General features: G+C 44.8%; 1 protein-coding gene across 11 annotated transcripts in view; it reads right to left on the minus strand.

Moving 5' to 3' along the window:
* The window catches only part of TSNARE1 (t-SNARE domain containing 1), a 461355-nt gene extending 439140 nt beyond the window's left edge, over positions 1-22215 (minus strand). For 2 of the 11 annotated variants that reach the window (XM_048286671.1, XM_048286670.1), the window contains exons 1-2: positions 8907-9053; positions 6853-6942 (exon numbers count right to left, since the gene is read on the minus strand). The gene's annotated coding sequence lies outside the window, so the exon portion shown is untranslated. Of the gene's footprint in view, positions 1-6843; positions 6943-8906; positions 9060-10231; positions 10289-22139 lie in introns of those variants that run through there. The other 9 variants (XM_048286667.1, XM_048286663.1, XM_048286664.1 and 6 more) reach the window with 8 other exon arrangements.
* Between the last annotated feature and the right edge of the window lie 2257 nt (positions 22216-24472).

The raw sequence follows: 24472 nt of genomic DNA on the forward strand, positions 1-24472 counted from the left end.
TTACTTTCAGACCTGTGCCCCATATACTGTGCTTGTATTTAATTTTCTGGTTCACCAAGTAGAAAAATAACCCACTCCTGAGGCTTCCAGCTTTATTTACACACTTGGTTAGGACTGAGCTGAACACTCAAACCTGTCATTGAAAGTTTCAGGTGCTCCCAGCTCTGGTTTACACTCCATGAAGGCTTTGCTCTCCACATCACAGACAATCAGAGAATTAAGGTTGGAAAAGACCTCCAAGATCATAGAGTCCAGCTGTTAACCCAGCACCACCACCATGCTCACCACTAAAACAAGTCCTCAAAAGCCCTATCCACACATTTTTTGAACACTTCCAGGGATGGTGACTCCACCATTTCCCTGTGCAGCCTTTTCTAATGCTTGACAACCCTTGCAGTAAAGAAGCGTTTCCTAAAATCCCATCTAAACCTCCCTTGGCTCAATTTGAGCCCATTTCTGCTCAACCTGTCACTTGACACCTGGGAGAAGAGACTGATCCCCACCTCACCACAACCTCTTTCCAGATAGTTGTAGAGAGTGATAAGGTCCCCCCTGAGCCTCCTTTTCTCCAGGAGAGAATGACACTGCCCAGAAGAAACCACCCTCCTTCCTACCATACCAGCCAAGGACCCACCATGTCCCAGTAGCTGAAACTCAGGCTCTTCAGCTGGGAATGCAGTAAGATTAATTTAACCCAAGAGAAAGCATAAGCTGCTTCGTAAGAGTGGAAACTGCATCTTGTCTATCCAAAATCTAAGCATTTTTAAAATTATTTTTTGGTAGGGTTTTGTTTGGAATGAATCAGACTCTGGTGTTGGCTTAGCACACCAAGGCCAAAATGTTGGACAGGGCTGAAATCCATTAATTCACTTACAAGAGAGTGAAGCCCTGACTTCTAGTGGCTTAAAACCATGCAAAAAAGCCTCTTTGGGCTGCAGCTCTGTGATGAATTAGCTCTGACAAGGAAGGTAACTCAAGACCTCCCCACAGCGCTCCCTCCCTGCCCCACACCACAACTGCCTCTCCACTCTCTTCCTGAGACAGGGACCAGAAGCTTGTGCTGTAAATCAGATCAACGAAACATTCAGTTAAAAATAGCAGCCCAAACCTCCTCCATTGCAGGAGAGCCTTTTGGATCACAAATGATGAAAGCACTTTTCTAAAAAAAAGCAAGCTGAGTTGAGAGCGGTTTCTGAGAAGGTGACAAAATAAACAGCTCCGAGCCCAGCCAGCAGAACAAGGGCTGGGCTGCTCCAAGCATTGCTGGGACTCCAGAATAACCCTGGCAGTGGGAAAACAGGTCTCAATACCCCCAGTGAGTGGCTACCTAGGTCAAAGATGGTGCCTGGCTCCTATCCTGGTAATGCTGTAGGAGCAGGACATTCAGAGGACACCACCACCCTCTATTGTGAGCTATTCCTTGGGCATCTCCTTGCTCACTGGCTGTGTTATTCCTGCCTCATAGCTGGTAGACAGGGAGAAAAAGTTGGGATGCATCTTCTGGGGTCAAGAAACATCATCCTCGTGGTACCCACCAGCACTTGGCCTGTGGGACTTGGTGAAACTGTGAGGGAAAAGAGAAGCAACATCCCTGAGGTTTCCTACAACAATTTTTATGATGAATGCTGGGAAAGAGAAGAGGGAGTGGGGAGTAAGGTTTTTTTCCCCCCTTTTTTAATGTAATCTAAGCACCCACTAAACAAACAACCAGCTGTCTTCATCCTGCAATCCAGATGGATGTCCCTCTGCAACAGGAGGATGCAGCACAGCATCTCGCCTCACATTGCCAATGCTGGGATTCAATACAGCGACTGCAGCTTTTCATGCCTTTTACAAACATCTAATTCACTCTGTATTAATCCCTCAGAGCAGCTACTCCTTCATTTTACCCTTGGAGACATCAAGCTAAAATATTCATCGGCTTGAACACAAAAACCTACAGCTCTAAGCAGTTGTTGAGGACAGAGGACGTGCTGTTACCCAGTTCTCTGATATATACAGTAGTATAACACCATCCTTGCAATAAAAGTACAGAATGAGCTTCTAAAGATGCCTTTTTACTAGATGTTTATAAGTGGATTTAGGTTTAATGACAAGCTCTTCTTGCTTATTTTCCACTTTTACTCATCCTTCTTTTTGGAGGGAGGGCGGCTGACAGGGGCTGTTCTTTCTCAAGCTCAATATTAAATAAAAGAGACCCAAAAATATATTGAAAATGCACTCTTAAGTCATGGCACAAGGCATATTTCAAATGAATGCAGCTGAAAACCTCCAAACTATCAAAAACCTATTTCAATAAGGGATTTTCACTTGCTGGAGACATTCGAGACATTGACACAACTTCCAAGTATTTGTAACTCAATTAAATTCACCAAATCTCCAGCACAGGAAGGTGAAATCTCCAGCACAGGAAGGTGACAACAACCCCATGCTCCACATTTCCTGTCTTCCCAAGCTACAGAGGGCTTCCCAAAGCTCTCTATTTTTGGGAGAGCTTTCAGGCAGTCTCTCAGCTGACTCTTGCAGGCCATGTCCAGATATCCCCAGAAATCTTTAGTATTGAAGGAGCAAACCATGTAAGCGTGCATTTACTCGTGTGTATTCCACATCTCAGCCACAACAAATCACAAACATGGAACAGGACCTGACACACACTATTTAATTTGACCTTAGACAACAACAGAGCCAAAGCAAGGTGACTCCAGCCCATAAATATTCCTGATTCCACCAGCATTGAAGATGTTCAGACCTCAAACCTTGAATGAAAATGAACAACAGCATCAAATCCCCGCAGTTGTTTTACCTTAAATAGACAGAAGGGAGGTGTTGACACTGAAGTGATGCTTTGCAGTTCAGGCAATCTGTGTTCAACTGCCAGGCTTGACTAAACTCTGGATGCAGTAGGAGAATTAAAGACAAACCACAGTCCTCTCACCTCATCCAAAGCATCCTGAAGCTGCAAAATGCACAGGAAAGACTCCTGGTTGAATGGGATGTTACTGTGCTTCAGCACAGCACAGCAAGGAATGGACGTTCAAGTAGATTAAATTAAAATAGTCCAAAAAATCACAAACATAAAAATACACAACAATTGTAATCAAGGTGGCAAGAAACTGGCAATGTGCTCACCAGTGGAACCGTTTGGGAGTTACCCTGAACCAGTTCATACCATTGATCAAGGCATTTTTTTGCATCAGCCTGCTGCAGTAGGCAGATAAAACGTGCTGTGCTGTCTACATAAAACGTGTTTAGATACATAAATCCTTGCAAAGTGTCTTTTTATTTTGAGGCAAAACCAGAAAGAATTATATGCTGCATTAAATATTTTCTTCTTTGTCCTCTTCTCAACCGTCTGCAAGATCAATTAAAGTGCTTTTGCATAAAACAGGCAGGGAGGAGCATGTTCCAAAAAATAAATAAGTAACGACATCACTCTTTGCTTTCAATATGATGCCTGAAAAAAACAAGCATAATGACTTAAAGATTCCCACAGTGAAAAAGAAGAAAATGATGAAGGTTTAATCATACACTTACAAGGCAACAAAATAGATTTCTCAAGTCTTAATATCTCTTGTGAAATTTTAAGCACTCAGACACAAATATTAGTAACAAGCTGCAGCAAGCTGAGTCGTTTCTCCTGCCCTCGCACAGGAATATGTGAGAGTCCCTCCCTTGCACTCACACACACATTTGCTGTTTCCATCACTTTTCCATTTGCAAAAATACCCAAATGAAACTATGAGCATTGAACACGTTACGGTTTAACACGTTCCTCGCCTGATGGAGGTCTCGCTGTCCTGGAGCTCAGCAACCTCTCTGTCCAGCTGCATTGCAACATCTGGAAGCACCAGCACAACTTCCCCACAGGCTGACCAGCAATGGGATTCCTGGCCACAGCCTCAGCATGGAGAGACAACACTCAGACCAACTGCTCTCCCAGTTACCAGCTGGAATGGGGAGCGGGGAAAACGGGGGAGAGATCACCCCACCAAAAAAAAAACTCAAGACCTACTTTCTTCTCCCTCAGAATGCCCTTTTATCATGTCTTCATACCACAGGGGAGGAACTAGTTCCATAAGAAAACCCCATCATTTTAGTTTCTAAGGAATTTTTTTTTTTTTAAATGAGGGTGGAGAAACATTGGCACAGGTTGCCCAGAGAAGCTGTGGCTGCTCCATCCCTGGAAACGTTCAAGGCCAGGACGGGGCTTGGAGCAACATGATCTAGTGGGAGGTGTCCCTGCCCATGACAGGGGAATTGGAATCGGATGATCTTTAAGATCCCTCCCAACCCAAGCTATTCTATGATTCTATGACCCCATCTGGCCCCAAAGACTTGTGCTGGCCTAGGTGGCACAGCAGGTCACTAACCATTTCCCCTTGGATTATGAGGACTTCATTGTCCCTGTCCCTCCAGCTGTGGGAGTCATCCCACCACGTTTCCCTCACAACAACTGTGCCATATTTTTCCAGCTGCAGAGTGGCTTCCAGCTTCTCCTGTCTGTCGCCCATGCCGTGGGCACTGGTGCAGATGCACTTCAGCTGGGCTATTGTTCCCACCACCTTTTTTGGGGAAGAAGCCCTAATTCCTACATGGCCATTCTCAGGCACTTCCATGGTTTCTAACACATCAGTAATCGTGGTGCCTTTGCTGCTGCAAGGATCTCCTGATGCAGGTTCAGAGGCAGGTGTTAATCAAATGGATCTTCCCTGTTCTCCCTCATTATTCCCTGCAACTGGAATGGTAGTGGAGAACACTACTTGTGTTCCTGGTCCCTTAACCAATCAACCTCACACCAAAATACAAAAGAACTGAGAGGAGAGAGAAATCATTGCTCTACACAATTGAAATAGGAGCAAAATATCTTGCAATAATAAAATACATTTTAAAAAAACACACGAAAAAGAAAACCAAACACCCAAGAAATGAAAACAAAAGCTAAGAGGTGAATAATTCATCTAGGCAATGTGCAGTGCCCAGTATTCTACCTGAATTGCTTACATTGAAGGTTCATGGCTTAATCAGAACTGCTGGAACAAGAAAAACCAGAGTCATAAGTACAACATTTATCTTGAGTAAACGAAATAGGTTTCTGGGTAAGGCATTTTCATCTAAAATAGGAAAAAAAATAGGTTGCAGTTTGTGAAGTGACCAGCAAGGGGAGTTGGTGCCCAGAGCTTTGAGGGAACCATGCAGATGCAGTTTTGGGTGGAGAAAACTCAAATAAACAATTCTGGGGTACTGACATTGATAAAACATTGAAGACTGCCACAGGATCCTGGAGGATGATGGACAGAGAGCAGAAAATGCACTGAAAAGAGAGAGGGCTTGAGAGATACTAGAGTACAAAAATAATCATGTTTTGCTTGGAAATTGGAATTTCTGTCCCTGCAAGACTTAATGGAGAGCATGTAATGAAGAACTCTTAGAGGAAAAAGGCAAAGGACAAATGAGATCAAGTCAAGATGGAGCTTAGGATAAGAAAATAAGGGTTAATCTCAATGTACTTTTGCGTACAATATTCTGACAGTAACACAAAAAGACTTTGGCCAGTTCCTCTGGTGGCCTTGAGGAGACATCCAGGAGGGTACCAGATGTCTGGGAGAAGATGTCAGAGGACTAGGGCCAATCAGGCACCTTATCACTGAGCCCCAGAACCAGAAACAAACAGGGGAAAAAGCCATAAATAAAGACTATTAAAAAAAACCTTGCAAGGAGTGGGATTTAATAATATTATACAGCATTTAAAGCAAAATGCCAGCAGTAGGAACTCATTAGGCTCTGTATGGGGAACAGCAGCAAAATCACTGCTGCAGCTCCAGCCATGCTGGGCTCGTCAACAGAAACGGGGCCACCCCGGGCTCCAGGGCCACGGGGAGGGGCACTCAGAGCTTTCATTCCTCTGCCCCATTAATCTCATTAACCTTGTATTTACTCTGTTGTTGGTAATTACTCAGAACGTTAATAGGCACAATTTATGCATATTATTTACTGAACGTTACAAATCTCTTTAGCTCTGTGTACAAATCGGGGCTGGAGGATGCCAATGCTCCAAGTGCTACGGAAAACGGAGGTAGAGAAATTAAAAATATTTAAAAATTTAGAAAACATTTTTAGGACTCGTTTCAAATTTCTTCAATAGCTTCAACTTCTTCTTGCAAGATAGCTGATCAATTCAGATAAATATATAAAACCTATCCATTTTACTAATTCCATAATAGCATTCTAACAAGAAAAAAACAGACACTAAACCAAAAACACCCAAGAAAAGACTTATTTCCTCCTATTAAGCTGGAGTCCATAAAGCAACTATTCCAGCCATGATACAAATTACCGTTAACGATATTCCAGGTGGGAAAAACAGATGCAGTTTAAGAAAACTGTTATTGCTTTTAAAGAACTCCATAGGTTTCCCAGACACAGTCTGTTACACCTTGAAAAATGGAACTTTCACTGACCATCTGTTCCTAGCAAAGAACTCCCAGCAACTCTGGCTTTGGCCAGAAAGCCCAACTCAAAGTCAACGTACCATGAGCAGGGGACATCCCAGAGCTTAATGACCAGCCAAGATCAGATGTCAGGGGGAGAATTTGGATGGAGATCACCCAATATTAACCAGTTAAAACAAGGAAACCACTGCAAGAGCAGAAGATGGCATCCAGAGGTGAACATCTGCAAGAACGAAGCCCACAACATTCCTACACCCCCACTCCAGAGCCTGCCTCTACAACATGCATCACCTCCGATGAGCTGAAAGGATATGGAGAAAACTAACCAAAATCAAAGACAAAAAAAAAACTGAAATGAGAAGGATTATCAAGGAAAGAAAACAGCAAAAATTACCTCACCCACAATTTTATTCCGCTGTGTTGTGGAGCCGCTTGTTGGGAACTTAGTAGCAATAACCCAGTGGACCCAAGGCCCAGCTCAGCAGTATTGTTCCTGTTCAGATAAAAGAAAAAAAAAACCAAATCAGATGTGAAAAGCACAAACAGGCTTTTATCTGCTCTGTTTCCCTCAGTCTGAAGCTCAGGGATTCCCAAGACTGAGGTTTTAGCCATATCTTTAGATTCAACTGGGAGTTTTCACACCCTGTGAATTTGTTAAACATATCCATCTATTAGGCAAGCTTTGCTTTTGGCCTACACAATGTGTGTTGACAATGGAACATACACACAAAAAAGGAAACAAAAGAACACTTATTCCCTTTAATTTCAGGGTGCAAACATTAGGGGATGCCTAGTGAAGCACAGCAAGTAATTTTCATTTTCTGCAGTTTGTGATTTCACATCATTGTCATTTCCCCTGCTTAGTGATGTCCTATTTTATAGTCAGTATCAGCCAGTTAAACTGGATCTGGTTTTAGTACATTTTTACTACATTTTTACTACATCTCCTGCAAAAAGAAAGCCCGTGCAACTAAAGAGATTACTGAGAGAGAACCACACAACTGAGACAACCAAGTGGACCCAGCACTGGACTTTTGAATAATTTCAGGGATGGTGATTCCACCACTTTCCCAGGCACTCTGTTCCAATGCTTCACCACCCTTTCAGTGAGGAAATTTTTCTTATATCCAATCCAAACCTCTCCTGATGCAACTTGAGGCCACTTCATCTCATCAGGAACAGCCATCCATAAGGATTCAATGACTCAGACAACTCTGGAGACTGTAATGACATCATAAACTAATTTCCCACACACACGCTTTCACAACTGATCTCTTTTTTTTGGTCCAAATTTGGAAATTAATATTTCAGAAGGAATTTAAGACACTTTTAATGCAGTTTACTATGCTTTAATAAAAAAATAAAAGAGAAAATAAGAAAAAGAATGGTTTAGGAAACTCAGGTAGAGGCACTTACACACTGTGCAAAGTAAGGAAATAGAAATATTACACTTTTTACAGTAATTATTCCTCAAAGGAAGTGTTCTAATCAGAATGCTGATATTGTGGGCCTGTTTTAAGCAGGAGGAGCATCATCACACAAGACACAACCTTCCAGACTAACCATCAAAGCTTTCTAATCCCTCCTTATGATGGGATGATGGAGAAAGTCAAATCACATGGGATGACACTGGAGCTGAAGAGAGGAGCAAAGGATGCCAAAGGAGCTCGTGCCCTGAGTTTTTCTACCCTTAGAAAAACCATCCAATTACCCTTTCCTCCTCTTTGATTACACAATCGACTTCAACACCCTCAAAAGCCAACAGCAGAAGACCCAAAACATGGGCAAAAGTAATGATTAAGAGCCTTTAAGTACAGTTCCCAGAACCAGTTTTCAAAGGCAGGGTAAATAAGTAAGACCTTTAAATTTTAAGATGTTGCTCAGCAACACCTTGTCATGCCACATCACACAACACTTCTTCCTGTTATTTCTCTGTCCAAAGGTCAAAATTCCTCTTCCCAAGAGACAAGCCTTCATATAAAAGAGTGGTGAAACTTTTACATGCAACTAATTCAGGAACAATCCACATCTTTGTCCTGGAGACATTCCTACATATGATTTATTGCAATTTAAGGTGGGGAGGGAAATGACAAATTTTGTCTCAAATCGAGGCAAATGAAAACAGAATTATTTGTCCAGCACACACAGTCCAGCTCTGAAATCTCAAGATGCTCATGGCTACTAAGGTAGGAGTTTTTATCACCCTCATGTAGCCTAGGGATAAGCATTTTTTAGCTGCCTGTACAAGCAAAAAAAAAAAAAAAACCAGTGGTCAGTTCAATTTTTCAGAACAAGCTAAGTCATGGCACACCCCATCCTGCCAAGTGGGGATTTGGGTCCTTAAGCAGAGAAACCTGGTGGTCCAACTTCCCAGAAATATCATTATGCCCATCTCCCAAAGCACCCAAGGCAGCCCTAGGAGGATGAAAACCAATATTGAAATGATCAAAAACACACCGCGTTGCACATGAGACTTCTTGCCCACCCATCTTCTCCTTATCTCATCCTCCCACCAGTTCCATCCTGCGAATGGATCTGTCTTCTTCTCCCATTCAGTCTTTTTCTGATGGTTTCTCTGTAGCAAGGCCTCTCCTTTGTGTCCTTCTTGCATTCTCCATACACGAATGCAAGAGGGACATGATCCTTGGTTGGCATCCACAGGGACGACTCCAGTATAGGGAGGAATTAATGACAACTCCGCCCACCTGCAGGTTTTTGGGGTTTTTTTTTAAGCCATCGTGTATGTAACTCACATGATGTGAGCAGGAATATCACACTAAGGCTCTGGAAAGTAAGGGCGGGTTTTCCTCGTTTCTATGGTTATGAGCAATTTTAATGACCAACCTAAATAAAAAGGCTGGAAGAGAGAGAAAGTAGGAAGGAGTGAGGTGGGTGTTTAATTTTGATTGACAAGACAGAGCAGAACTAGTTAAGATCTGTCAAGTGCTTGCTGAGGATCACAAATCCTCAGCACAGTCTACAGCAGACAGAATTAGTCTGAATGCACAGCTTTACAAAAATATTTCTTATCTGCTGAGATCAGAGTTCAGCATTTCAGTTGCCCCACAGAAAGCAGCTGATGTCATAACCACCAAAGGAACCAAGGTAGGGCCAGAAAAACATTTTTATTATTTGTATTTGATTTTTAAGTATCAACATCTACAATGTCTTAATTTTTGTCTCTGGCCTCTATATATATATATATATATATAAATATTTATATAAAATGACAGCATTCTCAAGATTGTTAACTACCAAAACAACAATTTTAAAGGTGTTATCAAAGGCACCACTTTGGAATCACATCTGCATTACATGAAATGTTGTATAAATACAGAGCAAAGAGATAATTCCTGCAATAAAGACTTTAAAATAGGAGATTGAACGCAGAAGGAGTTGAACACAGATTTGATGGGAAATTTCAGGAAACACAATCTGGAAAGACAAAAACACTGGCATGACAGTCAGCTGTGATATTCCCTGAAGATACACCACTAAAAAACAAACTTTGGGGAAGATTAAGAACATTCCTACAAATTAAATCACCAAGAAGGAAGAAGAATCAAGAGGTGGAGACTTGGAGCATTTCATAGTCAGGAGCAGAGTTTCATGACCTTGGAGGGAAGAATCAATACCTCAGCAAGGCACAAGGCAGCATGAGAAGACTAAACCAGCATCTTGCGTTTAAGGCTTGGGAGAAGCAGGATGTACCAAAGGACAGACACAAGGAAAATCCAAGATGTGCCTGAACCAAACTTGAAATATGTTTTTCTTGTACTCACTTGGCTCTGTTGGGATGCAAGCAGGACACAGTGATCTTCACAGGGCTACACACCCGTGAGCTTTGCTGTTTTATCAAACAACGTTTGAATTTTAAGGAGAAAAAAACTCGTCAAGAGAGGACGGGGTTACAAAAGAAGGAAGTCAGCAGCTCCTGAGATGCCTGCCAACAGGATCTGCACTTAAGGCGTGCAGTTTTGGCAGAGAACATTCTCAAAATCTGATATTTAAAAGTCTCATGGTGTTGGAACGTATAATTAAAGTAAAAGGATACAAGTGAACTAAGATCTGATCAACACAAACTTGTATCAAAGTCAAATGTGTTCTCACAAAGACTAAGCCACCTGGTTCTTCCATGCTTCATTCAAAGAGAGAAAAATTAGCTACCAACTACTTTTTTTCCCACTCAAAATCATCCCTCTCCAGCTTCTAAAAGGGATGGATTTGTAACAATCTTCAAGAATTAAAAAAGCCCAAGCAAATAAAAAGACCCCAAGCAAACCCCAAAACTCACAAGTTATTTCATTTACTGCCAGTTTCCAATTCTAGAGCAACATATTTGTTGTGATACGAACTTTTCCTTCACCCATCAGTGCCCAGGCATTGATGGATGAAGGGCACAAAGAATAATGAAAACACCTACAAATTCGTTCTTGCTCCTCAAAAACTGGAATAAATGAAAGAATTCAAATCCTTCATTGAGAAAAGCCCTGAGGAGAGGAAAGACTTGGGGATATAGGTGGATGGGAAGTTTGACATGATATTATAAATGGTAATGTGGCTGCCCTATCCCTGGAAGTGTCCAAGGCCAGGCTGGACAGGGCTTGGAGCAACCTGGTCTACTGGAAGGTGTCCTTGCCCATTGCAGAGGGTCAGAACGAGATCATCTTTCAGGTCCCTTCCAACACAAACTGTTCTAATATTCTGTGAATTTACTGCTGTTTCCTTCCCAGCAGTGCCACCTTAATAACCAAGAAAATAACAAAAAAACCCAACAAAATAAGGAATTCATATGTGATCTGATTTCTTACTGCAAGGTTTCCAACAGCCAAGCTGTCCATCACCGTTGAAAAGAAAAGTCAAAGTAGCATGGAATCAGCTGGCACAAGCTCATTTATGATCAGGTAATGCCTTGAAACCTCCCAAACCAACTCTGCTGCTATCAGAGCCACCTCTTCCTTGGACAGCGCCCAGGAACTACTTGCAAATGAAACCCAACCAAATTTATTCTGCAAGCCTGGAAATTTCAGTTACAGAGGTGACGTGACATTTCGTTTCGCCAATGCTAATCTAATGCCTTTTTAAAGGTGCATACGTTTCACCCTGTTGGCTTCCAACACTGAATTACCAGCTCTGCTAAGCTTCAGAATAAATGAGACTAGCGTGGCCTCCAGGCGAAATCCCTTTGCTGTAATCTTTATTCAAAACACACCGCTCCGGAGACTTGCATGCACTGCCAAAAATCGCCTTGAGGTTTGCTCTTAAGATGGCAATTTGCATATCAACATTTTGCTGCAGAGCTTACCCAATGTCCCCGCTATTATTTTAATACTGGGCTGTGGGCGGCCCCCTGAGCAGCTCACAGAAGTGCAGGCTAAAAATATTCCAGCCTTCCCCACCGGCTCCACACATGACCACAGCGAGCGCCGGCTTGGATGCAAAACCGGCAGTGATGGCATCCACCCGCCTCTCCAGGAGAACACGCAGGCTCCAAGGTGCTCAAAGAAACATGGCAAGAAGGAGAAAAGTAGCTCTGCATGGATGGAGGAAAAATGCACATGCGCCGGAGGAGGAAGAGCGCAGAAAGGGCCGGTTTTACGAGGGAAGCTGGAGAAGTTTATCCGTGTGCAAGACATTATTGGGAAAACACATTAAGAGGTAATAAAGCAGGTGAGGGAGGCACCACCTGGGATATGAATTTAAGATGATGCTGAACAGAGGAAGGGAAAGAATTCTCAAGCACAGAACAGGAGCGATGCCGGGCGGACGTGAGCACAGCCTGATTCATGCCCCAGAAGGGAGATCCTGATCCCGCTGGCAGCACCATGTTGATGACAGCGCACGAAAAAACATGGATTGCAGGTTTTTCTCCTTGCTCTCCTCCCCCTCACCCAGTAAACCCCAGGCTCAGAGGTTGTAATTATTTCTGGCAAGGTGTAAACAGGTCTGGGAAATGAAACGGAAAACCGGAGCTATTTATGAGATGCCACGCAGGGAGTCGGCATTGGAGCCCAGCTACCAAATCAGCGAGTGCAAGGTCACCCTGGTCTGCTCAGGAAAGCGACTTTGCAAAGTGGTTTGCAGCCAGCCAGGCAAAATAACCAGGCTCAGTCTGCCCAGGATGGTGAGTTAATGGAAACAGAGGGTGGAGAACCACCAGAAGACATTGCTTCAGCCAACGACAAGGGTTTTATCATGATGTTGGTAGGCTTTGAGATAATGTCCATCGAGATGACATCCACTCATGACAACCATCTGCTCCTCTGGGGCGTGGGAAAGGAGCAAGGAGGACATCAAGTGCATAAATCTCCCTACACCAAAGTCATTGCAGAGGGAAGCAGCCAAAGGACTCATCTGCCTGGAACTGTTCCAGGCCAGATTGGATGGAGTTTGGTCGAGTGGAAGGTGTCCCTGCCCATGGCAGGGAGATTGGAACAAGATGGTCTTGAAGGTCCCTTCCAACCCAAACCCTTCTATGATCTGCATGTAAATGACCAATGGAGACCACTCATCCCTTACCCTGCAGGCCATCACTTTCTTCCAAGGAATTGGATTATTGCCCCAACCCAGGAAGAACCACAAATTTTGAAAATCAATTTCCTTTCTGCTGTGAAGAAAAGAAGGAAAGGCCAAGCCCTCCCAGCAGAAGGATCTAGGATCTTACAGCCCAATGGGACTGAAGGAGCCAGCAGCATTTCAAGCCCACAAAGCAGCCACTCAAGGAAAACTCAAAAACTCTTTTTGGTCTCACCAGGAAGCAAAGGAAAAGAGATGATCAAATTCAGGAAGTACAGGCAGTGAGGCAGTGAGGCAGTGAGTGCCCCTGGGGACAGCAGGACCTCCAGACTATTTTCTGCACACACTCTTTATATTCTGTGCTCAAATGCCTCATAAACAGGACTACGATGCACGACCCTGTTTCTAAGTATGAGATTATACTTAAATTCTAATTAATTTTAAAAAGGATGGCAAGCACAGCACAGTAGGAAAGGAACTGGCCAAAGAAAAAAGAGCAAGCCTGAAGACCTCAGAGCCTGTGGGACATCTGCATATATGAAAGGAAACAAAGGAACATGTGAATAATGTGCAAAAATAGAAAATAGAAACAGAAAAAAGAAAATAAAAAAGCAGACCCTGATTTCCATGCACAGGGAAGAGGATCTTGACAATTAATTTGCCAGTATTGTCATAATGGGGAAAAAAAAAACCCCAACCAACCAGAATTCCAGTCTCATGATTGCCTTATGTTTGGGACAAAGGAGACGAAACCAGAGAAGTTGTGGATGTACCATCCCTGGAAGTGTTCAAGGCTGGGTTGGATGGGGTTTGGAGCAACCTGGGACAGTGGAAGGTGTCCTTGCCTGTGGCAGGGGGTTGGAAGTAGGTCCCTTCCAACCCAAAGCATTCTAGAATCCCAGGAAACCCATCTGATTCAGCTCTGAAGATGATCAACAGGAAAATATCTGCAGTGAGATTCTCAGTTTGCTTTTCCAAATTCAAAGGTGCCCTGTTTTACACAAATATTGCAATCCTGTTTTCACCACTTGCTAAGACGCCTCTCCAAGGGGCTGGTTTGGGCACTTGGCTAGGACAGAACCCATTACATTTTTAGAAAAACCACCCATAGCTACGAAACCTCCCTGTGGTGCATGATCAAAACTTAGGAGGGCTTTGGAAAGCACACAGTTGTTCTCTAAAATAGAAGTGTCAAAAACTTTGGACAGCATTTCTCAGGCTTCCACACCCACATTTTGCCACCTATTTCCATCTTAGAGCACTTGCTGTTCATGGAAGCTGAAGGTCCTTGACACTGAGAAATCAAGCCTCTAACATGCAGTGGCTTCAACACAATTTAAGCACCACTACTTCCATTATTTTAGATTTTTTTACCATATTTATCATTAGTAAAAGTAGATTTAGTAAAATGACTTTTCACCATCACCACAGTTCTGGATAGCTTTAAAATCTGCATGGGATAGTCTGTAAGAGGATGGGGAGCATCAGGAGGTTGGACAAACTTCCCTGATCACAGCTATGAGTATTCACCATGGCCTCACCCTGCCCACATCAATCCCACAGCACCTTTGGCAGAGAAAAAACTAAAACTTCCAATTCTTTAAAACAAAGGCCAAAAAAACAGAACATAAAAGCAAACAAAACCACATCCAGTATTATTATATATATGTGAATTTTATATATAGCATCTTATGCACTGTATTACAGAAATTACTTGTTAATTTAATAATAGACATATATTTGTAAGCTTAATTTTTCATGTTTTTTCACTGAGCATCCACAACCTGCAGCAGAGTATTTGATAGGACTGATATTAGGGTCATCCCAGCAATGACAGGCACTCGGGTAAGGGAGCAGCTGGGGATTATCAGACACACAACAGAACACATCAAAACATTTGGGGAAGGTAAATTACATCTCAAGCTATCTAACACTATGTCTAAACTTGTATAAATCAGGTATTTTAGAAATTAGGAGGTTCTCAGGAGAGTCTAGAAAGCGAATAGTGTCACAAGAGATCACAAATCAATTGGTTTTGTTTGTGAAAAGCTGTATTAAGTTTTAGCTCTTGATTCACTTTGTACAAAGGAAAATCTGAAGATCTGCAGGTTCCAACAAGAAAATCTGTCATGTACAGGGTTACAGGAAACAAGGTGCTACCCAGTGAGCCAGCACTGCACCTGCAGCCTCATCGACCTCCCCCATCTCCAAAAAGATGCACAGCAGCATTTTTATCTCCAAAATTAGAAGAACTTGGAGCATGGTGAACATCTCCATGCTGGGACCCAGGATGCTGCAAAGCATTTGTTAATAATTCAGCTACAATCTAATTGCAACTACCTCCAGTGAGCTGCAACCACTGCTCCCTCTGATCCTGAACACTTCCCATCCCTGGAGTGTCCACGGCCAGGCTGGATGGAGCTCTGAGCAACCCGGTCTGGTGGAAGGTGTCTCTGCCCATGGCAAGGGGTTGGAATGAGATGATCCTGAAGGTACCTTCCAAACCAAACCATTCTACGATTCAATGAATCTAAAATTGAAGTGACTATTCCACAACTTGTAGACCCAGTGAGACATCATCCAAATCTTCCCCAAACAGCCCATGAGGATTTTTCTCCCCTAAGTCACCCCAAAATTGGGCTACACAAACTGGACAGGCATCACCATTGCATGAGGACTGTGATCACAGTCATGAGATGTCACAGGTTGGTAAATCATGGAATCACAGAATGGTTTGGGTTGGAAGGGACCTTAAAAATAATCTCATTCGAAACCCCTGCCATGGGCAGGAACACCTTCCACTAGACCAGGTTGCTCAGGTCCTTCAGCTTAAAGCCATTCCCCCTTGTCCTATCACAAATAAATAAGGGAACTTCGAAGTGGGGGAAGAAAGATGAGAAACAGCATTCCTGGCTGTGTATGGGATTTTGTACAAAGCAGCCAGTAATAGCAAGTTTGGGAGTTCCCTCATACCATATTTGAGTCTCTGGCATCTCAGACAGCCAAGAAATGGGTTAATCCAAAAATTTGGGTTGTAACACCTCCAAATCTGCCTGGTTTTTCACATGTAGAAAAATAAAGGAGGCACCTCCCTCCTCCACGCAGAAGCATCACAAGAAGATTCATTATAAATGGAAAAAAAAAGGCAACAGGTTTCAGCAATGAGTGTGATCAAAGTCTCTTGTGGAAGAAGAAAATGTTTTATTTTACAGAAATAAGAACTATGGCAACAGCTCTGGAATAAAATCCTACAGCACGGCTGTCTCCTGCACTCCTTTACTCCATGCACCAGATGATGGAGGGGTCCTACAAGGGGAAAAAAAATACATGGCCAAGTTATTCAAGACTAGAATGACAATAAATGTATGCAGAGAGGAGAAGGAGGACAAATAAAGTCCTCTATAACCTCAAAAAATCATATTTTTGCAATGCCTGGCTTTGCAGCAGGGGGGACAGGAGAGCAAGAACAAAACAAATGCCACACAGTGAAGAGCATCAAACATTTTGCACTTATTTTCTGCTTTTATTTAGGGAAGAGATGACAGAGAGAGTGAAGAAATCACCACCTAACCCAACATGAGTATTTACTTCCAAAAAAAAAAGGAATTTTACAAAAAACAAAAAATACTAAGTACAGGTATTGCAGCCGAGTTTGACTTCATTAAAGGAGAAGCTGGAAAATATTGTCCAGATTATTCTTGCAGTATCCCAGCAGATGAACTGCCAAGACACCTAAACTGCCCTTGGGAGAGCTTTTCCCAACAGCTCTGCACCCCATCAAAAAAACCAAAACATCCAAAAACACCTGCTGATACACCATTTCTTCTTATTTTTTATACCAATCTTCAGGACATATTTAAAAAGCAACTGATCACCAGTGCAATCTCTATTTTTCTAATGGACACGCAAAATGGACATAAAAAAATAAGATAATCCATCCTGCCCCTTTTTTATTTTAGTTAAATGCTATTTTTTCCATCATCAGAAACACTGCAGAGATGTGCCCATGCACTGCAACAAAGAGATGGCACCTGCCTACTGAATTTCCTGACTAGTGACACTTCGAAGAAAAAGAGTTTTAAATAGAAACCTCCCTGCAAGTGTTAAATCAGATTAATTTAACTCTTGCGTTATTTTAATCTTAGACGCCACCATTTGCAAGGCAAGCAGGAAAAAAAATAGGGAGTAGGAGTCTTATCTTGACCATATTCTTTGGGAAATACAGTGTATTATTAAAAACCACAAAGAACCTTTCTGACAGCAAAATACACACTTCTGGCTCTTTGGCAGTAGAAAAAGAGCACAAATATTTCATGAAGCTTTCTGGGCACTCAACATCAAATGATGGGCAGAGCTTCCCTCCAGCTTTGCAGTGCCCCATGACACTGCCAAAAACACCAACGCAAGTTTGGGGCCACATTTTGGATTTGCACATTGCAAAAAGTGTTCTGCAAAACACAATGCAGTTTGAAAGGTTGGTGATGCTGCTGAGGAAGAAGTTTTGCAGCATTTTCCCCGCAAGCATCATCATGGAGCCACACCCTGCTACTTCAGCTGTGACTTAGGCTCATGCTTAAATAGCTGTATTAAATTCAGACTGAGTAGATCATGTCATAGGAAGGACACACATTCTAATGGTCAGGAATCATGGAATGGCTTGGGCTGGAAGAGACCTTAAAGATCATCCAGTGTCATCCATGGGCAGGGACACCTTCCACTGTCCCAGGTTGCTCCATGGCCTGTCCAAACTGGGCTTGAACACTTCCAGGGATAGGACAGCCACAGCTTTTCTGGGCAACCTGTGCCAGGGCCTCCCCAGCCTCACAGCAAGGAAATTCTTTCCAATATTGAATCTAAACCTGCTCTCTGTCAGTGGGAAGCCATTCCCCCTGTTGTATTCACTCCAGGCCCTTGTCCAAAGTCCCTCTCCAGCTCTCTTGGAGCCCCTTTAGGCACTGGAAGAGGCTTTATGCTCTCTCTGGAGGCTGAACATCCCAGCTCTCCCAGCCCCCAGCCTGGCTGCAGAGCAGAGGGGCTCCATCCCTCTAATCACCTTGGTGGCCTCCTCTGGACTCGCTCCAAGAGCTCCATGTCCTTCCTATGCTGGGACCCCAAACCTGGATGCAGTTCTACACGTGGGTCTCAGCAGAGTGGAGCAGAGGGGCAGAATCCCCCCTCAGCTGCTGCCCACCCTGGTTTGGATGCAGCCCAGGACACATTTGGATTTCTGGGCTCCAAGTGCACATGGGCCATGTCCAGCCTCTCATCCACTAGCACCCCCAGGCCTGTCTGCCCAGGACTGCCTTCAATCTGTTCATCCCCCAGCCTGGACACCAGAGGTTGAACACATGACCAACCATGCCCTGGGTGGAAAAACCCAGTCACCCATCATCCATCCATCCATCCTCACTGGGATCAAACATGGACACACTCATCCTTTCCAGTGAAAGCAGCCTTTGCCCTGACAATGACGACTCCACCCCTACATAAAACAGTCAGAGGCTCCTCCTGCCCCCCCAAAACCCTCAGGTGTCACAGATTTCCAGTCCCCTGAAGCACCAGCAACCCTGGGAAGGTCCATAAAAACCCAAGTGAGAGCCACCCAGCTCACCCGACTGCACAAAGTAGGTGAACTGCAGGAAGGAGGATAATAAAGATGGGAAAAGTAAATTAAAAATTTTCAACAGTTCATTCCACTTTCATCGAGCAGAATGTGTTTATGGTACAAGGAGGGAATCAAAAGTATTATTTTTATCTTGATATTATTTACCCTTTCACACTTTCTATTTAAATATTCCTGAAATCCCAGAAGAACCAACAATTCAAAATACCATTTCATATATATATTTATAAGGAAAGAGAAGCACAGACTCATTCATTCTCAGCTTCCGTCTTTTTTTTTCTTTTCAATTAGATTTTAAGTGCTTTAATCTCAATGTGCAAATTTATTAAGACACAGAATACTTATTTCTCCTCCACTCCCAGTAAAGATTCTCCAGACCCAGAGCAAGCATCTTGCTTGCTGGGAAGCCTGGTCACACCAGAGGGTTGCACGATGAGGAGTAAACGATAAGAGGTTTAAAATATTTAAAATAAATAAATAAATAAAGAGAGTTGTGAGAAAATGAATGAGGTTGCTTGCACAAGACAGGATGGGAATAGAATATTGCAATATTGAAATCTCTGTTCTATCAGTCTCTTTAGCCAATCTCAAATAAATAACTTAGAGAATCACAAAACACTTTGGGTTGGAAGGGATCTTAAAGATCATCCAGTTCCAACCCCTTGCCATGGGCAGGGACACCTCCCACTAGCCCAGGTTGCTCCAAGCCCCATCCAACCTGGCCTTGAACATTTTCAGGGATGGGGCAGCCACAGCTTCTCTGGGCAACCTGTTCCAGGGCCTCCTCACCCTCACAGTAAAGTCTTGCTTTAGACACGATAGCAGGGGGAAACAGGGATGGAATCTGAATCAGAAGCCTGGACCAAGCAGGACATGTGGCTGCACTGATCAGCCTCTCCCATGTCCATCAAAGCTGCATCAGTGGTCGGGCTAATTTTTAATTGCATTAATAAACAAAAGCAAACCAACAAGGTGGGAGGCCTTGGAGAATGCAAGAACGGTGATTTGTTGCTTGGATGACCACTGGAAAGTGGGAATCAGCACATTTAACACTCCAGAAAAAGTCCAGAGACCAACCTGAGGATGAGATGAGAGGGAAAAGGATGTTGCAGCTGGTGAAGATGGTGGAGCAGGAAGGCAACAAGGGGTCAGACAGCAATGCCCTGACACATCAGGGATTTTAAAACCTGAATTTGCACCAACATAATGAAGAGGGATTTTCCAGAAGAGCACAGGACAAGGGGATAGGACAAGGGGGAAATGGCATTAAGCTAAATGAGGGTAGATTTAGATTGGATTTTAGGAAGAAATTCTTTACTGAGTGGTGAGGCCCTGGCACAGGCTGCCCAGAGAAGCTGGGCCCAGCACTGGAAGTGTCCAAGGCCAGCTTGAACAGGGCTTGGAGCAACCTGGGATAGTGGAAGGTGTCCATGGCAGGGGCGTGGGACTGGATGATCTTGAAGGTCTGTTCCAACCCAAACCATTCAATGATTCTATGATTAACACTCCAGAAAACATCCAGAGTCCATCTGGAGATAAGATGGAAAAGGGCATCACAGCTGGAGAAGACAGTGGAGCAGGAGAGCATCAAGGGGTCAGACAGCAGCTGGCCTGAGTCAGTGGTGATTTAAAGACCAGAAACACCTGCAGGGACACCTGGACCACAGCAGAGCCCAGCAGGGCAGGATGGGGCCCTGTATGTTGACAGCCCCACTGCAAAGGCAAAAACCAGCCTGGAAAAAGGGATAAATGCTTGAAAAAGTATAAACCTTATTGCTAAACAAAAAAAGGAGAGGGTGGGGGAAAGCCCTCATATTTTAATCAATCCTTCCCACTCCACAGCACACAGCTAGTAAAAATTTAGGATTCAGTCTGCTGAATCTTAAATCCTTTGTGCAGAATGAAGCACAAAGCAAAACTTGAGGCCGCCACCCCACGCAAGGGTTTGCAAACAAACATTTCCTTGTTCCTGCAGCACTCCCAGAGACAAGGATGCACCTCAAGCTCCAAAATGTCACAGAAAACTTCAAATGCAAGCAAGCAGAGGGTTCTGCAGGGCATATTCAGTGTGCTGGTGGCAGAATGAAACGTGCTTTTAGCTTTCCAAACCCTCTGCTTTTTGATATGCACACAAAGACACCGAGCAGTTCCATGGGAACACGAGGTTTCCCCAGCAAAGTCCACTCCGGCACCAGATGCCGGAGGTTAATTGTACCCCACAGCTCAGGGGAACTTTTATTAAAAGCTTCAAACCACAAATACTTTTCAAAGTACAAAAGCAACCAAAAAAAAAGTTTCTGCAGTCAGCCGAGGACCACTGCAGAAAGAGGCGCATTGTACATTTAAAAGAGGTTTTATTTCCTCTCCTTGTACTTCCAAATGCATCCCATTGCCTCAAGCTCCCTGAATGAGCCTGGAAGGTGTAAAAAATAATAAATAAACAACATCATGGCCTCTGTGAGTTAAAACTGAGCCAAAACCTGGCAGGTAACAACCCAGGAGCAATTCCCAATATTGTCATTGTGCTGGAAATTGATAAATCAGGGTTTCTTCATGAGCAGCTGTGGGACAGTGGCAAACTGGGTGCAGGGACATCCCATCCTCACCCAGTCACTGGTGACATGGGACACAGGTGTGGTTCACAGCTCGTGCGTCCCTCCCTGCTCCCAGCCCTGGGCAAGGCCAGCCCTGTCACTCACTACACACATGCCATGCTGTGCAACAGCAGCCACAGTCCCCAAGTTCAACCCACAGTCGCTGTGCCAGCCCTGTCCCTATGTCACACACCCCCCCCAGCCCAGCTCTGTCCCCATATTACACACTGCCCCCTGTGCCACGGCAGTCCTGTCCCCACGTCACATCCCCCTGTGCTAGCCCTGTCCCCATGTCACACACATCCCCCCGGTGACAGTCCAGCCCTGCCTCCTGGTCACACACACACACACATCCCCCCGGTGACAGTCCAGCCCTGCCTCCTGTGTCACACACACACACACCCCTGTGCCAGGCCAGCCCTGTCCCTGTGTCACACACACACACCCCTGTGTCACACACACACACACATCCCCCCGGTGACAGTCCAGCCCTGCCTCCTGGTCACACACACACACACCCCTGTGCCAGGCCAGCCCTGTCCCTGTGTCACACACACACACACAACCCTGTGTCACACACACCCCTGTGCCAGGCCAGCCCTGTCCCTGTGTCACACACACACCCCTGTACCAGGCCAGCTCTGTCCCCAAATCTCACACACACACACCTGTCCCCGTGTCACACACACCCAGGCCAGCCTGTCCCCATGTCACACACGCGCAGAGTGCCAGGTCAGCCCTATCCTCGTGTTACACACTCGCCCCACCCAAGTTGTGCCAGGTCAACACTGTCCTTATGTCGCACACCCATACACAGTGCCAGGCCATCCCTGTCCCCATGTCACACACACACACAGCTGTCCCCATGTCACACACACCCAGTGCCGGCCCTGTCCCCGCGTTCCCAGGCCGTGTCACCGCCGGCTCCCCAGGGCAGCACCGCCGCGCGCCCCTCACCTGCCGCCGCGCGCCCGTCACCGCCGGCACCCAAACATCACGTGACGACCGCAGCCCCGCCCACCACGACCACGTGCTCCTCCCTCCTCCCCCATCGTTGTAGTCCTCATCCCGCAGGTGTCGCCGGCCGCGCGCCCATCTTTGGACTACAACTCCCAGAGTACACCGCGAGGCGGCGTCCCAGCCCCTTTACCCGGCTACCAATCGGCGGAGGGGACGGCCCGAGGGGGCCCCGCCCACTCCCCTCAGCACCTCCCTGCTCAGGGCGCGGCCCGGGGCCGCCCCTCAGGAGCCGCTGCCCGCCTTCCGCCGCTGCCGGGGATGTTCCCGGTCCCGCACTCTCGTCATCCTCACTGCCCTCCTCACTTTCCCCCTCCTCGGGGGGAACCCCAGGAACGGCTGAGGGAGCTGCAGGTGTTTATTCTGTAGAAAGGAATCTCAGGGGGCACCGCGTCACTGTACAACTCCCTGACAGGAGGGTGTAGCCAGGCGGGGGTTGGTCTCTTCCCCCGAATAGCAAGAGATAGCGTAAAAGGAAGCGACCTCAAGTTGCACCAGAGGAGATTCAAGTCGGATATCAGGAAAAATTCTTCACTGAAAGGATGGTCAAGCGTTGTAAAGGGCAAGCAGTGGGTTCGCCATCCCTGGAAATGCCCATTAAAGTGTAGATGTGGCATTTGGGGACAGTGTTTTGTGGTGAATTTGGCAGTGCTGGGTGAGTGGTTGGACTCAGTGATCTTACAGGTCTTTTCCATCCTTAATGATTCCACGATTCTCTGACAGGTCAGTTCCCTCCTTCGTAGCCACACAGTGCCCGGGGCACTGCTCGCAGAAATGAAATGAATAAACTCCAACTCGCTGCTACTAAAGCCACTAATTCTCTCCAAAACACCACAAATTGCAGCCGGAGACTGGAGGTTCACCCAGCCAAAGTGCTTTGATAGAGCAGTCTGGAGTACAACTGCGAGGGGTTTGCTTTTTATTTGCCAAGCAACAGCAGCTTTACGTGGTGGCTGGCTTGCCAAAGGAGTTGTAAAGAGGATTTTCTTGATAGACCCTTTAACCAACAATTCATTTTAACAAGGGACTGACAAGCCCGCTGCCTGTTCAGAAATGGAGTTCTGCACCAGTAGCCCTGCTAAAAAAAGCTTTAAAAGGGCTGAGGGGCCACCTGAGCCTCCATAAACTTCAGGGTTTTACAGCACTGAACTGCTATCGGAGCAGTTTCCTCCATCTTTTGCTGCATTGATAATCATTTATTTCTGTGGACTCTGAAGAAAATCCCTTAGGAGAAGGGACATAAAAATATACTGATAACGAAATACAGCTGTCTGCTTGTCGTCTGCAAAATCCTCTGACTACAGCTACATGTGCAACACACTGTGTCTTGCTGGGTGGTTCTTTTGGGGGAGGAAGAGCGAGTTAATCCTGCAAGAAGCATAGATTACATTTCAAAAACCAGTGTGAAAATTTTGCAGTAATTTTCAGTACAAATCATATTTACCTCCAGCGTGAGCCTCATGAAAGTAAATAAGAAAAGAAATATATAAACACATGCCAATATAAAACAGCCCAAGTATTCCAAGGGACAGCAATCATAAAAATTACAGTGGGATAAATCTCATATGACTGCTTTGGTTTGCAGGCTGCGTCTTGCTGGTTTTGCATTTTGGAGCTGGAGAAATACTGCTTAATCAATATGTGCGTTATTCATACAATAATAATGCTGCACATTCTCTTGGGACATTTTTCTTCTCAGGAATTTGAGCTGTTGGAAACCTTCTTATTGTGTGCAGCAGGGCTGGTCCTTGTTATTAACAGCTGCTTATTGATCTGTAACAGCTTTTAGAAAGACCAAGGGTGGGTTTTGGGCGTGGTGTGGAAGTCAGGTCTTTTACATAAGCAAGGCAAGGCATTGTGCATCAAGATGTTGCTTTCTCTGAATTTAGGGGAAAAAACCCAAATAATTAACAGCTTTGTTCCATCCCACAGTGATAACATCTATAAATCTGAAAAATATACAGTCAGATGTATGGGAACCAAAAGCTCCAGGGGCCAAAATTTTATTAAAACAGCTTAATCTTCATGTTTCTCATCTTCTAGTGGGAGGAGGTTGCCCATTTCCCAGCTGCTGTGTGGCGTTTCCCAGGGTGGAAGCGGTGATTTCATTCCACATGAGCAAAACTCCTTGAGGCCAGACCTATGTACCTGGAGGGGTTTGGCAAATGTGACTTGGGGGTGAAGTTGTCAGTGGGTTTCTGCTTTGGAAAACTGCCCCAATTCCTCTATGAAGATGAAATGGAGGATCTCTGCTGGAATTTAAACAAACCCAG

Source organism: Corvus hawaiiensis, chromosome 26 (genome assembly GCF_020740725.1).
Source record: "Corvus hawaiiensis isolate bCorHaw1 chromosome 26, bCorHaw1.pri.cur, whole genome shotgun sequence".
Classification (NCBI taxonomy): domain Eukaryota; kingdom Metazoa; phylum Chordata; class Aves; order Passeriformes; family Corvidae; genus Corvus; species Corvus hawaiiensis.